Source organism: Chenopodium album, chromosome 23 (assembly GCF_948465745.1).
Source record: "Chenopodium album chromosome 23, dcCheAlbu1.1, whole genome shotgun sequence".
In the NCBI taxonomy this organism is placed as follows: Eukaryota; Viridiplantae; Streptophyta; class Magnoliopsida; order Caryophyllales; family Amaranthaceae; genus Chenopodium; species Chenopodium album.
The window spans coordinates 9,027,920-9,035,189 of NC_137856.1; the positions used below are offsets into that span (position 1 = coordinate 9,027,920).

General features: G+C 31.9%; 1 pseudogene across 1 annotated transcript; it reads left to right on the top strand.

The window, feature by feature from the left end:
* The first annotated feature begins 2,143 nt into the window (after positions 1 to 2,143).
* Positions 2,144 to 4,864, top strand: LOC145606989 (gibberellin 3-beta-dioxygenase 3 pseudogene; annotated as a pseudogene). Its single transcript, XR_014105474.1, has 2 exons — positions 2,144 to 2,640; positions 4,297 to 4,864. The product of XR_014105474.1 is annotated as a gibberellin 3-beta-dioxygenase 3 pseudogene (transcript).
* Positions 4,865 to 7,270: the final 2,406 nt, after the last annotated feature.

Consider the following 7,270-nt stretch of genomic DNA (forward strand, 5'->3'; position numbering starts at 1 on the left):
CTTTCTAATATCATATCAATATCATGTTAGTATCATGTTAGGGCTAAAGCTTTGATCTTTAATGTTTAGTGACATGCTAGATTTTGTTATTAATCTTGTTAGTATCATGCCTAGGATCTTGCTATTACTATTAAGCTTTATTATCATTGTGATGATTATTATAATTGTTATGATTATGATCATTTTGCTTGATATATATTATTGTTATTGCTTGATCACACCTTTTATGCTTGTTTAAAGGGAATTTGTACTTGAAATCACGCCCAATAAGATAATTAATAATTTGATTTACGCCAATATTTAATTCAAGTGATCGCCAATAATAGTTTTATTTGTGCATTAATATTCAACAAATAGATTAAACAGGTTTAGGGTTAACCTAATGATTGCATGTTAGTCAGAAAGCGCACATAAATACGAGTAGAATAAAGTAGAAGCCTATTTTATAAGGCGAGTTCTTTCTCTTTTAGATTGGATTTGTACCCTCATCTCCGAACACCATTCATGGTTCCAGACCTATTGGAGTTAACGATCTCATGGATCGTTAAGGGGTGTAACCTTCATCATGTGAACGGTTTACAAGTTCCTAAAACTTGTTGGCAACTCTTTTGCTCTTGTTTCTTTCCCTTTGTCCCCGCCATACTTAAGTGTATGTTCACAGTGGGGTTCAAGTTTGGGATAATGGTTGAAATATTCCCTACAGTTTCCGATGAAATTGTGTCCATCGTAAATTTCTGACAGACTTTTCTGGGCTCGAGAAACCTCTTCGAACGTCAGAATTCCATCGAAAACACTTTCGTTTTTCCTACAATCACGTTTCCGACGGAATTCCATCGGAAGCGCTAGAATATAGGGGATTTTCGACGAAATTTTTCCGTCGAAAATCGCTTGTTTTCTAGTAGTGAACGCAAATTCAATTTTTTGTAATTCTATTCCTTTATTTTCTTTATGGTTAGTTTACTAAAATATAAATACTTATTTCAAAGCAATAATTTTAGATTATTTTTTTTTTTAGTTTTATAGTCTATGCACATTAGATTTTGGTTTTTGTCTAGAAATGTTGTGATAACCTTATGGTTATGTTACTTGCAAGGTGTATTCGTGATTGAACTTTGAAATTGCGAAGTGTTCACTGAGATTCAGAATCTTATTAATTTTCCTATTAATTTTTGGGTTTTTTTTAATTATTATTTTTGAGTTTTTTTTTTAATTATTATTTTTTAAAAATGTTTAATGATCAATAACTTTGATATCAAATATAATATAAAATTCAAGGTAATTTTTTTTAAAATAAGAAATTCAAGTATTTGTTTCAATTAATATTATTATTATTATTATTATTATTATTATTATTATTATTATTATTTTCATAAATATTATTGTGAGATTAACATTGTAATTCATAATTAGGTTAAGTAAAAACCGTGCTTTACACGTGACTTAAACTACTTTATAGTATAATCCGAAAATGAAGCAAACATAAGTTTTCTAAAACTTTATGCAATGGGAAAAAATCAGTACTCTCTCCGTTGTTTATTTGTTACATTTTATTTTAAGAATTCATAAAGTTTAGTTTGTGTCAATTTTTCAAAAATGGTGAGAGTAATAATTGAGTGTATTTTTACTCCATAAGATCATTTTGGATACATTAATCATATAATAGAATCAAACTTGTACATAGAATCAAACTTGTTGATTTCTTACCTTATTTACAAATTTGTTGCAGCATTAAAGTTTGTTATCATGTGATCTTCTGCCATCCATATAGCAAAATTTGATATGGTATCTGATCTTGATCTCATATCATGATACTTTCCCATTATATACTAGATATATGACACGTACCATTAATCTCGCTCCGATCTTGATCTCATATCATGATACTTTCCCATTATTTACTAGATATATGACACGTATCATTAATCTCGCTCAATACTTTGATATATTACTCAGCCCCTACAAATGCATGTCTTCAAAGGCTCATTTTGTTCAAAAGATAAAGACACTGTATGTCTTTCAAAGCTTCCATTGACATTTGTCTCATTTGTTAATTGAGCCTTAAATCTTTCCCACCACAAAATAAAAATAAAACCTAAAATTTCAATAAACTATCAAGGTATTTTTCTTTTCTCCTTTCAGCAAAATGTCTTTTCCTTCAAACACCGACAGGAATCTTCCTATGCAACAAAACCATGTTGTTCCAACAGACTTTAGCTTAATCAAAAGTGTTCCTGAATCGCATACATGGGCAGAATGTTATGAAGATTCAAAAATCAACCCTAATGCCAATGAGAAGTCGCTGTCTTCAATCTCTATTCCAATAATCGATCTTGAAGATCCTAATTCTTTAGGCCTCATTTATGATGCGTGTAAGACTTGGGGGATGTTCCAAGTCACAAACCACGGGATTTCAAAGGATTTGCTCGCTCAAGCCGAGTTTCAATCCAAAAATTTATTCAATCTTCCATTTGAGCAAAAGATGAAGGTTTTACGAGCCCCAAGTGAAGATACCGGCTATAGCTATCCTAGACTCGCTCCATTCTTTAGCAAGCTAATGTGGACTGAAGGGTTCATTATCATGGGTAATTCTTATCAACATCATGCTAAGAAACTTTGGCCTAATGATTTCCAAGGTTTTTGGTAAGCCTCTTTAATAATATTCATAAAAACTATAATTTGATTGCACCATTGCTGTATGTTAAACTTTTTTGCTTATTATTTATATTTGAAAGGCATATGACGACTTCATTATACATAATTAAATAATTCAATCAATTATTAAATATCATCGTGATTTTTAAAGTTAAAAATAAAAGACTACCAATCACATAATTGGGATCAAAATAAAAGATTGTTGTATAAGTTTCAATGGTCTCAAGGGATATTATTTTTACCAAATTATGAATAACTATCAATATTATTAGTGGAAATCTCCAAATATTTAATATTCAATTAGGGTCAATGGACTCGACAGTTACAAAAATAAGAGCTTGGTCTAAGAGCATCCACTAATGGTGTGGAAAAAAAAGTTCCTCACCACTCTCTTTTTATATTTCCCTCTCCTCCACATCAACTTTTTTGTGAGGGGATTTTTTTAACCCATCAATGAATAAATCAAAAATTTTCTCACACATCTATCTCTTACTTTTCATAATAATAAAATATGTATTAAGAGCATTAAAAATTTTAAAAATTACAAATAAGGTGAAAATTGAACATGTCACACTTTTTTTGCTATTGGGCCGGTGTGAACATTAATTGTCTGAGCTTTCTCACGCTGAGAAGTTATTCTCAAAAGTTTGTGAGGATTTTGGTGACGTTTCACCACTGGGAACCATTTATTAGTTCATAACTATCAAAATTTTTAATGAAAATCTCCAAAAATTTAATATTCAATTAGGGTCAATTGACTCGACAGTTACAAAAATAAAAGTTTGGTCAAAGAGCATGCACTATGGTGTGGAGAAAAAAAAATTCCTCACCACTCTCATTCTATATTTCCTTCTCCTCCACATCAGTTTTTTTGTTAGGGGATTTTTCTAATTCCATCAATATATAAATAAAAAATTTTCTCACACATCTCTCTCTTACGTTTTCTAATAATAAAATATGTATTTAGAGCATTAAAAAATTTTTTAAAAAATAAAATAAAGTTATAGTTGAGCATGTCACACTTTTTTGCTATGGGCCCCGTGTGAACATTTGTGTGAACTTTCTCACGCTGAGAAGTTATTCACAAAAGTTTGTGAGGATTTTGGTGACGTTTAACCATTGGGAAACATTTATCGGTTAAAAAAAAAAAGTTTATGTGAAGATTTTCTTCACCATTGGGGTAGCTTTAAGACAAGTTTTAAGAAGTTTTGGACTTAATTAGTTCAGATCAAAATGAAATTCGAAAATCATTAAAAAATCTTTACACGAAGGCTAGACCAGTCACCTTCGATTCGGTCAATCCAAACTGATTTTTGAAGACACCTAAAAATTGCATGATAGATATTTTTTAAGTTCGAAAATTGTAATAACTTTTTTTTTTAACTTTTGTTCACACTACTTTCACCATCTAATATTACGCACATTCAAATTGGATACTCTTTTTCTAACGCTAAATGTGTTAATTTTAGATGTATTTGGTAATTAGAGATGGATTCAGGTATATATGATTTTTGATGGTAAAATATTCGATTACAATCAGTTTATAATGTTATAGCTTACATATATATCCTTGTGTGGTTGTTCTTAGTTGTTTTTTGTTTTAATTTGTTTTTTTTTTGTTTTGTTTTGTTTTTGTTAATGTAGTGGAGTAATATCTGAGTACCAGACTGCAATGAAGGACCTCTGTGACAAACTCAAGAGTCTCTTCTTCAAATCAATTAACATGCCCGAACCCATAGAAGCCACAGAAAAAGAAGAACGTTATTATGCATTGCATCTAAACTCATATCCACCGTGCCCTGACCCGACCCAAACAATGGGCATACCCCCGCACACCGATACTCTCTTCTTTACAATACTACACCAAAGTGGCAATGTAAGTGGCCTCCAAGTACACAAAGATGGACACGGGTGGGTCTCAGTTGACCCACATCCAGGTGCCTTGGTGGTGATTGTGGGTGATCTTTTACACATACTTTCAAATGCAAGATTCCCTAATGCACTTCATAGGGCAGTTGTCAACAACGAACAAAAACAAAGACTATCCTTTGCATACTTCTATGGTCTTCCTTTAGACTTTCAAGTCTCTCCTAATTTGGACTATCCAAATTGTGAAGGTCCTCATTTTAAGTCTTTGACGGTGAAGGAATATGCACTCCTTAAGATTAAGCACTTTAATTCGGCACTCTCCTTTATCAAGAAAAGTGGCTAATTAGGATGTGTTATGTTAAAAATATGTAACTGATTGATTATAATAATTTGCAATGTTGGTTGAGTTATGAGATGATAATAAATATATTTTAGTCTTCATAGTTGTACAAGTGTACAACCCTTAACTTTTACTTTTATACCTTCTTCCTTCACTTTTAGTGGCAACATTTTGACTTTTACGACGTTTGCCAAAGCAAAATTTAAATCATCTGTATCTCTAATTATATTTATGTATTAAAAAGTTATGAAAGTATTAATCGAGACAATCATATAACTACATTATGCCCAACATATAAATAAATAAATATGGAAAAGTGTAGTTTGTGAATAATGTAAATTTATATGTGTTGCAATAAAAAGTGAATGAAGAAATTAATAAAGATAATCAAAATTGCCAATTTATATCTAACTTTATTTACAAATTTGTTAGTTTCATTTATAATATGTTTGGCGTTTTAAAAAGATCTACCCATATTGAATGTATTCCATTTTCATTTCCTATTATATGCATTAAATTCTGATGTGTTAAATTAATTGATTGTGGATTGACGACATGGCTCTATGTAAGGGAATCCCACCCTTGAGTAATGCAATTATGGTTGATGCTTTCCAAAAAAAAAAAAAATTAAATAAGGCAAAAGTAATTATTGTAGGCGTCGTTCGAAGCGACCCTACGTTAAAGCATGCGGTGAATATGCATGGCACTCTTAGGAAATGGGAATTGACATAATACGATTAGGGACACGATTTGAGACAGGGAAAGTAGTGAGCGGCCAACAAGTTTTTAAGGAACTTGTAAACTGTTTACGGATCATATAAAGCAACCACGATTAAGGGGACAACGAAGGCAACAACGATTGACCCGTGAAGGTTACACCCCATTCATAATCCATGAGATTACTAACTCCATATGGTTTGAAACCACGAAAGGAGGTTCGGGGATGATGGTACGAAGTGAGTCATGGAGCTACATTCGCTCGTATTGACCTCTTACTTGATTCTTATTATGAACTGTGATTCTTGCGATCTCAAAGGCATGCAAACAATATTCAATTTGCTCCAAACTATTATCACGCTAAATTGGTTAATATTAATGCACACATAATTCTAAAATATTTGTGATCACTTGATTTAATAACAAGATTAAATAGGAACCTAATTAAACCGGTTGTCCAAATCATCTTATTAGGCGTGATTTTCAATTTCATATTCCCTTTAAACATGCAATATGGTGATCATAATAACAATAGAATAAATATTAATATTGGAAGCAATTTAACAATAAATCGTTAGTAAAATCAAATAATAATAATAACCCTAATCATGATACTAGCAACAAGAAATAAAAATAAGAGTAATTAAGTGAATTACTCACGTTCTGCGTTTCCTTGGATTGCTACATCATGAATAAATTGTTAGTAACTTCAATAAATAATAAATCAAATGGAAAATAAATTAAATAAAAAGAATAGTTGATTTGGTACAAACCCTCAGTTAATTATTGTTAGTAACTTCAATAAATGATAAATCAAATGGACTCCTTGGATTGCTTAGGGGAAGTATGGTGAGAGAATAGAGGAGACTAGAATTTAGGTTAAAGAGGGAGAATAGAATGATTTTTAGAGTAGGGAGAGAGTGAATGATTTTTGGTGCCTCGAACTGCTGAAATGATGCTTGTATTTATAGGGAAAATGAGTAGGGGATCGCACGGAACCCTAGAAAGGACAAAAACCCTAATTTGAGGCACCGTGAAATGATCAAGTCTGCCGTGAAACGTTCACTGGCTACCGTGACACGGTATTGATTATTGTGTCGCGGTACGCAATTTTGCCCTAAATACGTACAAATGGATAAAGCGTGTGGAATATTGTATGAGGAGAGCACACAGATAAATCCCGTGTCACAGTAAAATGCCGTGTTTGCAGCAGTGTCCACCGTGGCGCAGTAAATTCCACCGTGTCTGGTCAACTGTTTTTCTAAAATTGCTTCCAAATTCATAAACGCGTGAGAAAGTGTGAAAAAGACACAAAAAAATTACATACCGTGACACGACACATATTGCGGTTTCACAATACAAGGCACCATAACACGTCAGCTTTTATCGCGATATGGCATTTTAGTTGCTTGCACGGTAATTTCATTTTTTTTTACCCATTTTTAAAACAATAATAACTTTTGATCCGTAACTCGGAATAAGGCATATAATATATCCTTGGAAAGCTTAACAAGTCTAATTTTCAATCAAATTAGAATCAGGTCAAAATCACTTTTAGATTTTAGGATATGGCCATTTTAGTAGAAGGGTGTCGGTTTTGGATCGAGTTTAGTGTTTTGCTAATATCTTTTTCGTTTTAAATTGGAATTGGGCTTATGATATACAGTAGGAAATCCTGTTGAAAGGCCTATC